This window comes from Eptesicus fuscus, chromosome 4 (genome assembly GCF_027574615.1).
Source record: "Eptesicus fuscus isolate TK198812 chromosome 4, DD_ASM_mEF_20220401, whole genome shotgun sequence".
Lineage (NCBI taxonomy): Eukaryota > Metazoa > Chordata > Mammalia > Chiroptera > Vespertilionidae > Eptesicus > Eptesicus fuscus.
This window is the reverse complement of record NC_072476.1, coordinates 10,860,023-10,866,982: the sequence shown is the minus strand read 5'-3', so window position 1 is coordinate 10,866,982 and position 6,960 is coordinate 10,860,023.

The following is a 6,960-nucleotide window of genomic DNA, read 5'->3' as shown; positions in this document are numbered from 1 at the left end:
GGCTCGTCCGTGACCCCCAACACTCCCCCTGTGAGGGACCCCCAAACCCGGAGAACCTGACTGGCCACGGTAAGTGTCTGTTTGTCTTTTGTCTCTTGTGTGAGCTCGAATCTGAATTTCTGGCAGTGCCCGAAGCGGTCTAGGCAGACGCGCTGGAGGACCACGGGCGGGAGGAATCGGGAGACGTCTCGATCCTCCTTTCTGGAGGGACGTGGATTCCCCTCACAAATCTGAGACGAGGCGGGTCGCTCCCGCCGGTCGGCGTGAGGCCGTCGTCTAGCTTTCGGTTTTGCTTCCACGGAGTTGGAAGACTGTTCTTTGGGGCCCTTTGTCTGTCTGTGTTTGTGTTTCTTTGTTTTATTCTGTGGACTTACTGGATGGACATTATGGGACAGACTTAGCCCACACCAAGTGAGTAAAAGGGGGAGCTTGATCACCCCCCCAAGACCATAAAGCTTCCTCAGGCAAATTAATCAGGAGTCAGGAATCAGGTGACTGTTTAAACTCTGGTAAATATCTAGTAGGAGTCAAAAACTCAGACTGGGTGAAACCAAGATGGCGGCATAGGTTAAACACCTAACCTGCAGCCTGGCACAACAATTTCAAAAATACAACTAAAAGTCAAAACGAACATCATCCAGAACCACAGGAAAGCTGGCTGACTGAAATGCCCACAACTAGAAGGAAAGAGAAAACCACAAGGAAAATCAGAGGAGCCTTAAAAGCCTGAGGTATGGAGACATGGGCGGAGACACGAGCATGCGCGCATGCGGGGAGGACAGAGCCAGAGAGGACGGGGCAGCTGAGTGCCTGGCCAGCGTTCTCTAGCAGGAATGAGATAAAAGCTCCAGATTGCACTGAACCCCAGCTCCGACTGCACTGAACCCCAGTTCCGGGCAAGACCCTGGGAAGCCAGGCTCATACTGGGGGAATCTGGGCTGTAAGGTGGAAACTCAGGGGAGTGGCGAAAGGCAGAGCACCGGAGGCACGCACGGGAAGGCGCAGAGGATGGTCTGTTGACTGTGCCGCTGAATTGCCCTGGTGGGAAGAAGACAAAAGTGCCAGACTGCGCTGAGCCCCAGTTCCGACTACACTGAAACTCAGTTCCGGGTGAGAATCTGGGAATCCAGATTAATTGGGGGAGAGGCTAGACTGTTTGGCAGCAGGCGAAACTCCAGGGCGCTTTTCTCTCAGAGGTGTTTGCAGGGAGTACAGAGGGACACTGAGGGACACTGAGACCCAGGAACCTCATAGGGCGGGGCTGACAGGAAGCCAAGGCTGTAGACTCCACCCTGAAACTCCACCCCATCCAAGCTGAGCACAGAGGCTTTTACAATTTTGCAAGTCTTGTTGAATAAGGCTGTCTCCTGGTGTAAACATAGCTGATCCTCACAGCCAATTGGTCTGGAGGTCAAATCCTCCCAGTGTACCAACAGCAATCAAGGCTTAACAACACCAAGACTTTGCACTCAGCCCACAAAGGCGGGTACCAAGAGCGACCACCTAGGGAGATTGGGGGAGCTGAGCTACCAGCCCCTATAGGTCACTGACTACACAAAGCCACTCCATCAACATAGGGAGGCATCCAAAAGGTGGAGACACCGAAGCAGGTCACGAATAGAAGGGATGAAGGAAAATAAACTAATAGATGACACAGTGTTCAGAACTACATTTATAAGGTTACTTAAGAATCTTCTGTAGGAACAAGATGGTGGCATAGGGCAGATGCCTGATTGTTGCCTACCACAACAATTTTGAAACTACAACTGGAAAACAGAGCAGACACCATCCAGAACCACCGGAAGGCTGGCTGAGCAGATGCTCTACAACTAGAATAAAAGAGAGGGGGATGCGTGATGATGCTGATGCCGATGAGCCAAAGATCACACTTTAAGAACTACGGCTCCCGCCGAAACTGGTTTGGCTCAGTGGATAGAGCGTCGGCCTGCAGACTCAAGGGTCCCAGGTTCGATTCCGGTCAAGGGCATGTACCTTGGTTGCGGGCACATCCCCAGTCGGGGGTGTGCAAGAGGCAGCTGATCGATGTTTCTCTCTCATCGATGTTTCTAACTCTCTATCCCTCTCTCTTCCTCTCTGTAAAAAATCAATAAAAAAATATATTAAATAAAAAAAGAACTACGGCTCAAGCGACACAACGGCAGCCTGGAACGTACTCGGCGTGGTTCCCCCGGCAGTCTCCAGCTGAGGGGACTGCTCCGCTTGCTGCCGAGCATGGACAGACTAGCCCCTGGGAGTCATGAGGTGGGAGACTCCGTGCTTGCTGACCTCTGAGTCATTCGAGAATCTCTGCGCCCCAGAAGTGGCCAGGTGCACATGCCCAGCGACTGGCCGCTGCTGCAGACCTGAGCGCCGTCGCAGAGACCTTGGACCAGCCTGCTGCCACGCACCGGGCGCACCAGAGCTTCACCGAGCCCGCCGCCCAGCGAGTTCCGTGGCAGCCGCCCCGGAACTTTGAGAAAATGGCCGAAGGAATTGCTGAGAGGAAATTGACCGACAGGAATTGGGATCAAGAAGACGAAGCCCCGCTGGGTCCCGGGTCCAGGTGAGGCCGCACGCCCCTGGGTCCGGGTGAGGCTGGGTCCCGGGTCCGGGCGAGGCTGCGTGCCCCTGGGTCCGGGTGAGGCCATGCTCCCCTGGGTCTGGGAGAGGCCACACACCCCTGGATCCGGGTGAGGCTGGGTCCCGGGTCTGGGTGAGGCCGTGCCCCTGGGTCCGGGTGAGGCTGGATCCGGGTCCGGGTGAGGCCGCGCGCCCCTGGGTCCAGGTGAGGCTGGGTCCCGGGTCTGGGTGAGGCCACGCCCCTGGGTCTGGGTGAGGCTGGATCCGGGTCCGGGTGAGGCCGTGCGCCCCTGGGTCCGGGAGAGGCCGTGCGCCCCTGGGTCCAGGTGAGGCTGGACCCCGGGTCCAGGTGAGGCCGTGCGCCCCTGGATCTGGGTGAGGCTGGGTCCCGGGTCTGGGTGAGGCCGCGCCCCTGGGTCCGGGAGAGGCCACGTGCCCCTGGGTCCGGGTGAGGCCATGCGACCCTGGGTCCGGATGAAGCTGGATCCCAGGTCCGGGTGAGGCCGTGCGCCCCTGGATCCGGGTGAGGCTGGGTCCCAGGTCTGGGTGAGGCTGTGCCCCTGGGTCCGGGAGAGGCCACGTGCCCCTGGGTCCAGATGAGGCTGAGTCCCAGGCCCGGGTGTGGCTGCGCGCCCCTGGGGCCAGGTGAGGCCACGCACCCCTGGGTCTGGGTGTAGCTGGATTCCGGGTCCGGGTGAGGCCGTGCGCCCCTGGATCCGGGTGAGGCTGGGTCCCAGGTCTGGGTGAGGCCGTGCCCCTGGGTCTGGGAGAGGCCACGCACCCCTGGGTCCAGATGAGGCTGAGTCCCGGGCCTGGGTGAGGCTGCGCGCCTCTGGGTTCGGGAGAGGCCACGCGCCCCTGTGTCTGGGTGAGGCTGGATCCTGGGCCCAGGTGAGGCTGCGTGCCCCTGGGTTCAGGTGAGGCTGGAGCCTGGGTCTGGGTGAGGCCACGTGCCCCGGGGCCTGGGTGGTGATGGGTCCCTGGGTCCGGGCGAGACCAAACCAGAGGGAGTCGGACCTGCATTACCACCGTTTGTCCACCATCTAGAGCTGAAAATCAGTGCTGACATATACACATAAGGAACTGGTGGACATTGAAATTGGGTCTCAAAAGAACTGTTGGTCCAGAAAGAAACTCACTACAGACTGATTCATTTGCCTGTCAGCATAACTATTATTGCTCGTCTCACATTCGGTTCTTATAAGTATACTAGAGGCCCAGTGCATGAAGATTCATGCACTCGGGGGCGTCCCTCAGCCCAACCACCTTCTCACAATCTGGGACCCCTCGGGTAGGGTCCCTCGGCCTGGCCTGAGATCAGGGCCTATCGGGTCTTTCCTTCCCCAGTCTGCAGGAAGCTGGCCCCACCCCCGCCACTGCCACTGCTTGCCATCTGTGCAGCACTGCCTCCCCTCCCCTGCCACCAGTGGCCTCCCTCTGCAGGCGACAGGCTGGGGTGCAATGTGGAGCGGTGTGAGATCATTCAATGGATTAACTGGCCTGGGCCTCCCTCTTTCTTTGCTGGGGGTGGGGCCAGCCATGCAAGGGGCTGTCTGCCTACCTGATTGCCCCTAACCGCTCGCCTACCTGCCTGATCACCCCTAACCACTGGTCTGCCTACCTGATCACCCCTATCCACTCTGCCTGCCTGCCTGATTGCCCCTAACAGCTTGCTTGGGGGCGGGGCCAGCCCAGTGAGGGTCTGTCTGCCTACCTGATCACCCCTACCACTGGTCTGCCTACCTGATCTCCCCTAACCACTGGCCTGCCTACCTGATCACCCCTATCCACTCTGCCTGCCTGCCTGATTGCCACTAACAGCTTGCTTGGGGGCGGGGCCAGCACTGACTTCCAGTTGGTTAGCCTCTGGTTGTCGCAGGAGCCGACCACCAGTTGCCTGCCATCCGTCGCAGGCTCTCCGCTTTTGCCCAAGGCCGCACCCCAGCGTCGCCAATCGGCCACCCCAGCCACCCCGAGTCCCACCCCCCCCCACGCCTCCTGGCCAATCGTGGGCATAGTGAAGGTATGGTCAATTTGCATATTACTCTTTTATTAGATAGGATTTCTAGTAACACATGATCTCACTCATCTAGGGGAAATGATGAACAACATAGACTGATGAACAAGAACAGACCCAGAAACAAGGAGGCATCGATCGGACTTTCGGGCCTCAGAGGGAAGGTAGGAGAGGGTGGGGGTAGTGGGGAGAGATCAACCAAAAGACTTGTGTGCATGCATACGAGCCTAACCAATGGTTAAGGACAACAGGGGGGTAGGGGTATTTGTGGGGAGGGGTGGGGGATGGGAATGGGGGGATGAGGACAAATATGTGACACCTTAATCAATCCTATCTAATAATAGACAAATATGCAAATTGACTGCACCTTCGCTATGCCCAAGCCACGCCAACCAGCCAAGCCACGCCCACCAACCAATCAGGACGAGTATGCAAATTACCCCAACAAAGATGGCGGCTAATTTGCATATCAAGACAGCGTCGAAAGAAGCCAAGAGCTGCAGAAAGGAGTAAAGCTTCGAAGAAGCAAGCAAGCCGGGGGGGGGGGAGGAGAAGGGAGGAGCAAAGTCAGGGCCGGGGGTGAAGGGAAAAGCAGGTGGGCTGGCGGAGAAGGCGGGGCGGGCGACAAGGGAGGAGCGGAGGCGGGGTAGAGTGCAGCAGGAAATCCTATTGCAGGATTTTTCCTGCAACGGGAACGCTAGTTAAGAAATAAAATAAAAAAATACTCAGACTGTTTGGTATATAAATATAAATGTGAGAGTATTTGTTATCTCTTTCTGCTGTTTAATTTATTTAAAGATAGGGTGGACCTGCTGTGACAGAATGCAAAAGTCTTTAGCAGCTGCTGAGACACCTTTTTCTCAGAGTCTTTTGTTCTCTGTTAGAGAGGGAATCAGCCCACTTAGCCAGTACAAATTCCTCTCTCTGTTTGTATAAGTAAAGGTTTCAGTTTGCTCTGATTTGTGAATTTGCTGTATTAAATTGAATTTTAATGTCCTAGGGTTGATTTAAAAGTATACATTTGTAATGTTTCAAAGAAAAAGAACTTTTATTTATAGATTTCTTATCTCTTTGGTGCTCGGAGACTCCTGGAACGGGGCTAACAGCTCTACAGGGCGGAGAGATTTACAGGCCCTGTCCCTGCCTGTGACATCATAGTCCAATGTGGAACTAAGGCTGAAGTTATTATTAACTCTCTATAGACCCCATTAACCGTTTGTTTAACTTACTGTTTTCAGTTATTAGGATCCTCATAGAGGACATAACCTGGACTTTCCCTTTCCTCTCTCATCCTGATTCTAATAGCATCTGTAACTGGATTAAAGATCTTTTCTTTCAGGAGGCCATCCAGGCTTTCAGCTCGCAGGAAATCTTCTCCTGCGAGAGGAGAGAGGGACCCCCCAGAAGGGGCTGGAGGCTCTCCCTCCCGACAGGTGTTTGTTTTGTGTGTTTTTTTGTGTTTTTTGTGTGTTGATGTCAGGACTGTTTGTTTTGTCTTTTTATCTTGTGTTTGTCTGTCATATTTGGGCCCTATGTGTGTATTATTTGTTGAATTTTGATTTGTCAAGGTTTTGTCAGTTTATTATCAGTTTGTTAAAATCCTCTTAGAGGACATTGAGTGGTTCTTCCCTTCCTGTTTAACCTTTGACTGTATGATTGGATTACTGAGCTTTTTATCAAGGTTCCTTGTAAGGTTTTGCCTCTCCTGGAATAATGCTCTATGTGTAACCTGTCCCTCCCCGAGCCGGACTGCAGGATGACTTTTCTTTCAACACACTGGTCCCGCCCACTGGCCTGCTGCAGAAGCCAGAAAAAGCAGCGGCTGTAGCGGGGCCGCAGAGTTTGCAAGTCTATTAATCTTGTTTCCTTTGTCCAACATGAGTGCCATTTCTGTTTTACTGAAACATGGGTCAAGAATTCTGTCCTAGGATGTAGGAAAGGGAGGCCCCCATCAGGGGACTTAGAAGCAGTGTTCCTGTTATCTGCTCAGATCCCAAGACTGTAAGAATACTTGTTTACTGAAATGGTATAAGTACAGATGTTTATTTGATATTTTGTTTGTCTGCCTGGTTATAATTATTTGTTCATATGTAGAAGTCTGTGAGAAATAAAAAAACAACATTTAATTTATTTAAGGCTGAGTGCTCTGACAGATAGCAACCCCCTGAGTGGCCACTGGGATTACTTTTTCCCAGGGGTGTTTGCTCTCTGTCAGAGGGGGAATCGGCCTGCCTAACAACATTTCTGTCTATGTTTATTAATTTGAAGGTATAAAGTTGTAACAATTGTAGTCCAAAGAGGTTTAAAGCAGGGACCAAATTTTAAAGTTAACTATTTACAAGAAGGAAGCCGGAGCTGGCAAA